The sequence below is a fragment of the Hordeum vulgare genome, chromosome 3H (genome assembly GCF_904849725.1).
Source record: "Hordeum vulgare subsp. vulgare chromosome 3H, MorexV3_pseudomolecules_assembly, whole genome shotgun sequence".
Taxonomy (NCBI): Eukaryota; Viridiplantae; Streptophyta; class Magnoliopsida; order Poales; family Poaceae; genus Hordeum; species Hordeum vulgare.
Genome location: NC_058520.1, coordinates 534,455,343 through 534,461,363, shown reverse-complemented (window position 1 = coordinate 534,461,363; position 6,021 = coordinate 534,455,343).

The window sequence follows — 6,021 nt, the reverse complement described above, 5'->3', positions numbered from 1 at the left end:
CGGGTCCTATGACACTCTTTTGTGATAACACTGGAGCCATTGCCATAGCCAAGGAGCCCAGGTTTCACCGGAAGACGAAGCACATCAAGCACCGCTACAACTCCATCCAGGACCATGTCCAGAGTGGAGTGATAGATATTTGTAAAGTACACACCGACCTGAATATTGCAGACCCGTTGACTAAACCTCTTCCACGAGCAAAACATGATCAACACCATAATGCTATGGGTGTTCGATACATCACAATGTAACTAGATTATTGACTCTAGTGCAAGTGGGAGACTCTTGGAAATATGCCCTATAGGCAATAATAAAATGGTTATTATCATATTTCCTTGTTCATGATAATCGTCTATTGTTCATGCTATAATTGTATTAACACGAAACAGTGATACATGTGTGAATAAATAGATCACAATGTGTCCCTAGCAAGCCTCTAGTTGGCTAGCTCGTTAGTCAATAGATGATCATGGTTTCGTGATCATGGGCATTAGATGTCATTGATAACGGGATCACATTATTGGGAGAATGATGTGATGGACAAGACCCAATCCTAAGCCTAGCACTAGATCGTATTGTTCGTATGCTAATGCTTTTCTAATGTCAAGTATCTTTTCCTTCGACCGTGAGATTGTGCCACTCCCGGATACCGTAGGAGTGCTTTGGGTGTATCAAACGTCACAACGTAACTGGGTGACTATAAAGGTGCACTACGGGTACCTCCGAAAGTGTCTGTTGGGTTGGTACGAATCGAGATCGGGATTTGTCACTCCGTGTGACGGAGAGGTATCTCTGGGCCCACTCGGTAGAACATCATCATGAGCTCAATGTGACTAAGGAGTTAGTCACACGATGACGTGCTACGGAACGAGTAAATAGACTTACCGGTAACGAGATTTAACAAGGTATAGGTATACCGACGATCGAATCTCGAGCAAGTTCTATACCGACAGACAAAGGGAATCGTATACGAGATTGATTGAATCCTTGACATCGTGGTTCATCCGATGAGATCATCGTGGAGCAAGTGGGAGCCACCATGGGTATCCAGACCCCGCTGATGGTTATTGGCCAGAGAGGTGTCTCGGTCATGTCTGCCTGTCTCCCGAACCCGTAGGGTCTACACACTTAAGGTTCGATGACGCTAGGGTTATAGGGAATTGTTATACGAGGTTACCGAAAGTTGTTCGGAATCCCGGATGAGATCCCGGACGTCACGAGGAGCTCCGGAATATGGATGTCAAAACGGCCTTCCTTAACAGTTTCCTTAAGGAAGAGTTGTATATGATGCAACCCGAAGGTTTTGTCGATCCTAAAAATGCTAACAAAGTGTGCAAGCTCTAGCGATCCATTTATGGACTGGTGCAAGCATCTCGGAGTTGGAATAAACGCTTTGATGAGGTGATCAAAGCATTTGGGTTTATACAAGTGGTTGGAGAATCTTGTATTTACAAGAAAGTGAGTGGGAGCTCTGTGGCATTCCGAATACTATATGTGGATGACATATTACTGATTGGAAACGGCGTGGAGTTTTTGGAGAGCATAAAGGATTACTTGAATAAAAGTTTCTCTATGAAGGACCTAGGAGAAGCTGCTTACATTCTAGGCATAAAGATCTATAGGGATAGATCAAAACACCTGACAGGACTTTCACAAAGCACATACCTTGATAAAGTTTTGAAGAGGTTCAAAATGGAACAGTCCAAGAAGGGGTTCTTGCTAGTTTTACAAGGTACGAGATTGAGTAAGACTCAGTGCCCAATAAAGATAGCGAGCATATGAGCACTGTCCCCTATGCTTCAGCCATAGGTTCTATCATGTATGCAATGGTGTGCACTAGACCGGACGTTAGCCTAGCCATAAGTATGGCAGGCAGGTTCCAGAGTAATTCAGGAGTGGATCACTGGACGGCGGTCAAGAATATCCTGAAGTACCTGAAAAGGACTAAGGAGATGTTTCTCGTCTATAGAGATGACGAAGAGCTCGCCGTAAAAGGTTACGTCGATGCAAGCTTTGACACAGATCCGTACGACTCTAAGTCACAGACCGGATACGTATTTATTCTTAATGGGGGTGCGGTAAGATGGTGTAGTTCCAAGCAAAGCGTCGTAGCTGATTCTACATGTGAAACGGAGTACATGGCTGCCTCGGAGGCAACTAAGGAGGGTGTTTGGATGAAGCAGTTCATGACGGATCTTGGAGTGGTGCCGAGCGCACTGAATCCAATAACCCTATTTTGTGACAACACGGGTGCCCTTGCCTTAGCAAAGGAACCATGGTTTCACAAGAAGACCAGACACATCAAACGATGCTTCAACCTCATTCGCGACTACATCGAGGAGGAGGACGTGAATATATGCAAAGTGCACACGGATCTGAATGTAGCAGACCCGCTGACTAAACCTCTTCCACGGGAAAAGCATGATCAACACCAGAATTGTATGGGTGTTAGATTTATTACAATATAAATCGCATGGTGATGTGAGGGCTAGATTATTGACTCTAGTGCAAGTGGGAGACTGTTGGAATTATGCCCTAGAGGCAATGATAAATAAGTTATTATTATAATTCTTGTATCAAGATAATCGTTTATTATCCATGCTATAATTGTATTGAATGAAGACTTAGATACATGTGTGGATACATAGACAAAATACTGTCCCTAGCAAGCCTCTAGTTGGCTAGCCAGTTGATCAAGGATAGTCAGGGTCTTCTGACTATGTACAAGGTGTTGTTCCTTGATAATTGGATCACATCATTGGGAGAATCATGTGATGGACTGGACCCAAACCAATAGACGTAGCATGTTGATCGTGTCATTTTGTTGCTACAGTTTTCTGCGTGTCAAGTATTTATTCCTATGACCATGAGATCATATAACTCACTGACACCGGAGGAATGCTTTGTGTGTATCAAACATCACAACGTAACTGGGTGACTATAAAGATGCTCTACACGTATCTCCGAAGGTGTCCGTTGAGTTAGTATGGATCAAGACTGGGATTTGTCACTCCGTGTGACGGAGAGGTATCTCGGGGCCCACTCGGTAATACAACATCACACACAAGCCTTGCAAGCAATGTGACTTAATGTAAGTCACGGGATCTTGTATTACGGAACGAGTAAAGAGACTTGCCGGTAAACGAGATTGAAATAGGTATGCGGATAGTGACGATCGAATTTCGGGCAAGTAACATACCGAAGGACAAAGGGAATGACATATGGGATTATATGAATCCTTCGCACCGAGGTTCAAACGATAAGATCTTCGTAGAATATGTCGGATCCAATATGGTCATCCAGGTCCCGCTATTGGATATTGACCGAGGAGTCCCTCGGGTCATGTCTACATAGTTCTCGAACCCGCAGGGTGTGCACACTTAAGGTTCGACGTTGTTTTATGCGTATTTGAGTTATATGGTTGGTTACCGAATGTTGTTCGGAGTCCCGGATGAGATCACGGACGTCACGAGGGTTTCCGGAATGGTCCGGAAACGAATATTGATATATAGGATGACCTCATTTGATTACCGAAAAGTTTTTGGCATTACCGGGAATGTACCGGGAGTGACGAATGGGTTCCGGATGTTCACCGGGGGGGGGGGGGGGGGCAGCCCAAGCCGGGGAAGCCCATAGGCCTTGGGGGTGCCGCACCAGCCCTTAGTGGGCTGGTGGGCCAGCCCAAGAAGGCCCCTGCGCAGGATAAGAGAAAATCAAAGAGAAAAAAAGGGGAAGTGGGAACGAAGGGAAGGACTCCACTTTCCAATCGTAGTTGGACTAGGATTGGAGGAGGATTCCTCCTCCCCCCCTTCGGCCGACCCCCTTGGGGCTCCTTGAGCCTCAAGGAAAGGCCCCTCCCCTCCCTCCTATATATAAGGAGGTATTAGGGCTGATTTGAGACAACTTTGCCACGGCAGCCCGACCACATACCTCCACGGTTTTTCCTCTAGATCGTGTTTCTACGGAGCTCGGTGCGGAGCCCTGCTGAGATTAGATCACCACCAACCTCCGGAGCGTCGTCACGCTGCCGGAGAACTCATCTACCTCTCCGTCTCTCTTGCTGGATCAAGAAGGCCGAGATCATCGTCGAGCTGTACGTGTGCTGAACGCGGAGGTGTCCTCCGTTCGGCACTAGATCGGAGCGGATCATGGGACGGATCGCGATACGGTTCGTGGGACGGTTCGTGGGGCGGATCGTGGGACGTGATGACGTTCCACTACATCAACCACGTTTATTAACGCTTCTGCTGTGCGGTCTACAAGGGTACGTAGATCGGAAATCCCCTCTCATAGATGGACATTACCATGATAGGTCTTCGTGCGCGTAGGATTTTTTTTGTTTCCCATGCGATGTTCCCTAACAATAGTGCATTTTGATAGGGCGTGAGGAGATTACGGTGGCCTTAGTTGCATCTTGGGGAGCATTGTGCCTCCACACACTCCAAACAAAGATTATCATCCACAAGGGTGTGAACTTCGGGATACATCGTCGTCTTCGCGTGCCTCGGTTATCTTTTACCCGAGCCTTTTACTTATGCACTTTACTTTGTCATAGTCATATTGCTTATTGTTATATATCTTGCCATCACTTAGTTGTTTATCTTGCTTAGCATAAGTTGTTGGTGCACATAGATGAGCCTAGTTGTTTTAGGTTTTGTGTTTGACAAATTAAATGTTAGTTTTATTCCATATTTGTTCATGCCTAAATTGTAATTATTTTAAAACGCCTATGCACCCCCTCTAGGGACATCCACGTCCTTTCAACAATGTGTGTCCTAAGTGTAAGTGTTGGAGAGTCTATAGCCGGACGCCTCAAACGACCACTCATATGCGCGCGGACGCGCTCGGTCACTGATCGCACATGAGAGAAAAGAAAACAAAATACCCAACCGGACGCCTCATATCATCCCTATACGTCTAGGTGTCCATGAACCCTCATATTCATCTCAAATATTGGTAGAATATAATGGCTAGCGGACTCGTCCGGGCGCGACCGGTCAGTCCGTCACATACGACGTGACCCCATCTCGGACCACCTTTTCCTTTTCTTTATTCATCCGTGACGATCGAGAAAAATATCGTTTGGGAGGAGTGGTTGGCTGTTTAGGCCGGAGGTTCTATTACATCAACTTTAATCGGACTTTAGTACTCCTAGTTAGAGCTAACTAGTAGATCTTGCTCTAACTAGTTATAAATAAAAGATCATGAAGGGTGTAAACTTTAATCGGACGATAGTAGCCCAACCATCAGTGATGTTCTATTAGAGCAAATTTTATCCGTGACGATCGAGAAAAATAGACAAACGAAATGGATCGTCCGATTAAAGTTGCTTTTAGTTGCCAAACACGTACTACTACCGATTACTAAAACCAAGTTAGATCTGCCATTTGGAATAACCATATATGATATTCACAAACAAGTCCTATAATATTTATCTTTTGTTGTTAAAACTAAACGAGGGCTTGTGTATTTGGTTATTGCATAGAACACATTGGGAAGATAGAGGACATAATTGTGAAGGGTGTAGCCGTTGAAACTTCCTCATGTTAGTACTATCTTCTTCTGATTCGTTCTACATGTAGTTGTACTTGTCGTATTGCATTGTTGAAAGATAAGGAAACGTTTCTATCGACGACGAGGCGTCTATGATAATTTTGTGGATCTTAAAATGGTATATCGGTTCGGCCTTTTGAATGTGGTTAGAGCAATTACAACGGGGCGATCCTAGCGGACGCGCGGTTTGTTCGTTTTTCTTTCCGCTTGGGTATGCCGCTAGCTCCGCTTTCGCCGTGTTTTCTTTTTGGGTTGGCCATTCGCCCAACACGGGCGGCCCATTTAATATCCACACATTTATATTAAAAGGCCTCTGGCCATAGGTTAAAAAGACCCCCGGTAGACGTGGAAGACGGGAATCGGCTGCGTGGAAGACGCGCGCGACGACTCCGGGCGCATCATCCGAGAATATGCTGATGAGCCCGTGCTGGTTGCGGCCGCGGCAACAACAGGGTTGAGAAGCCCGTA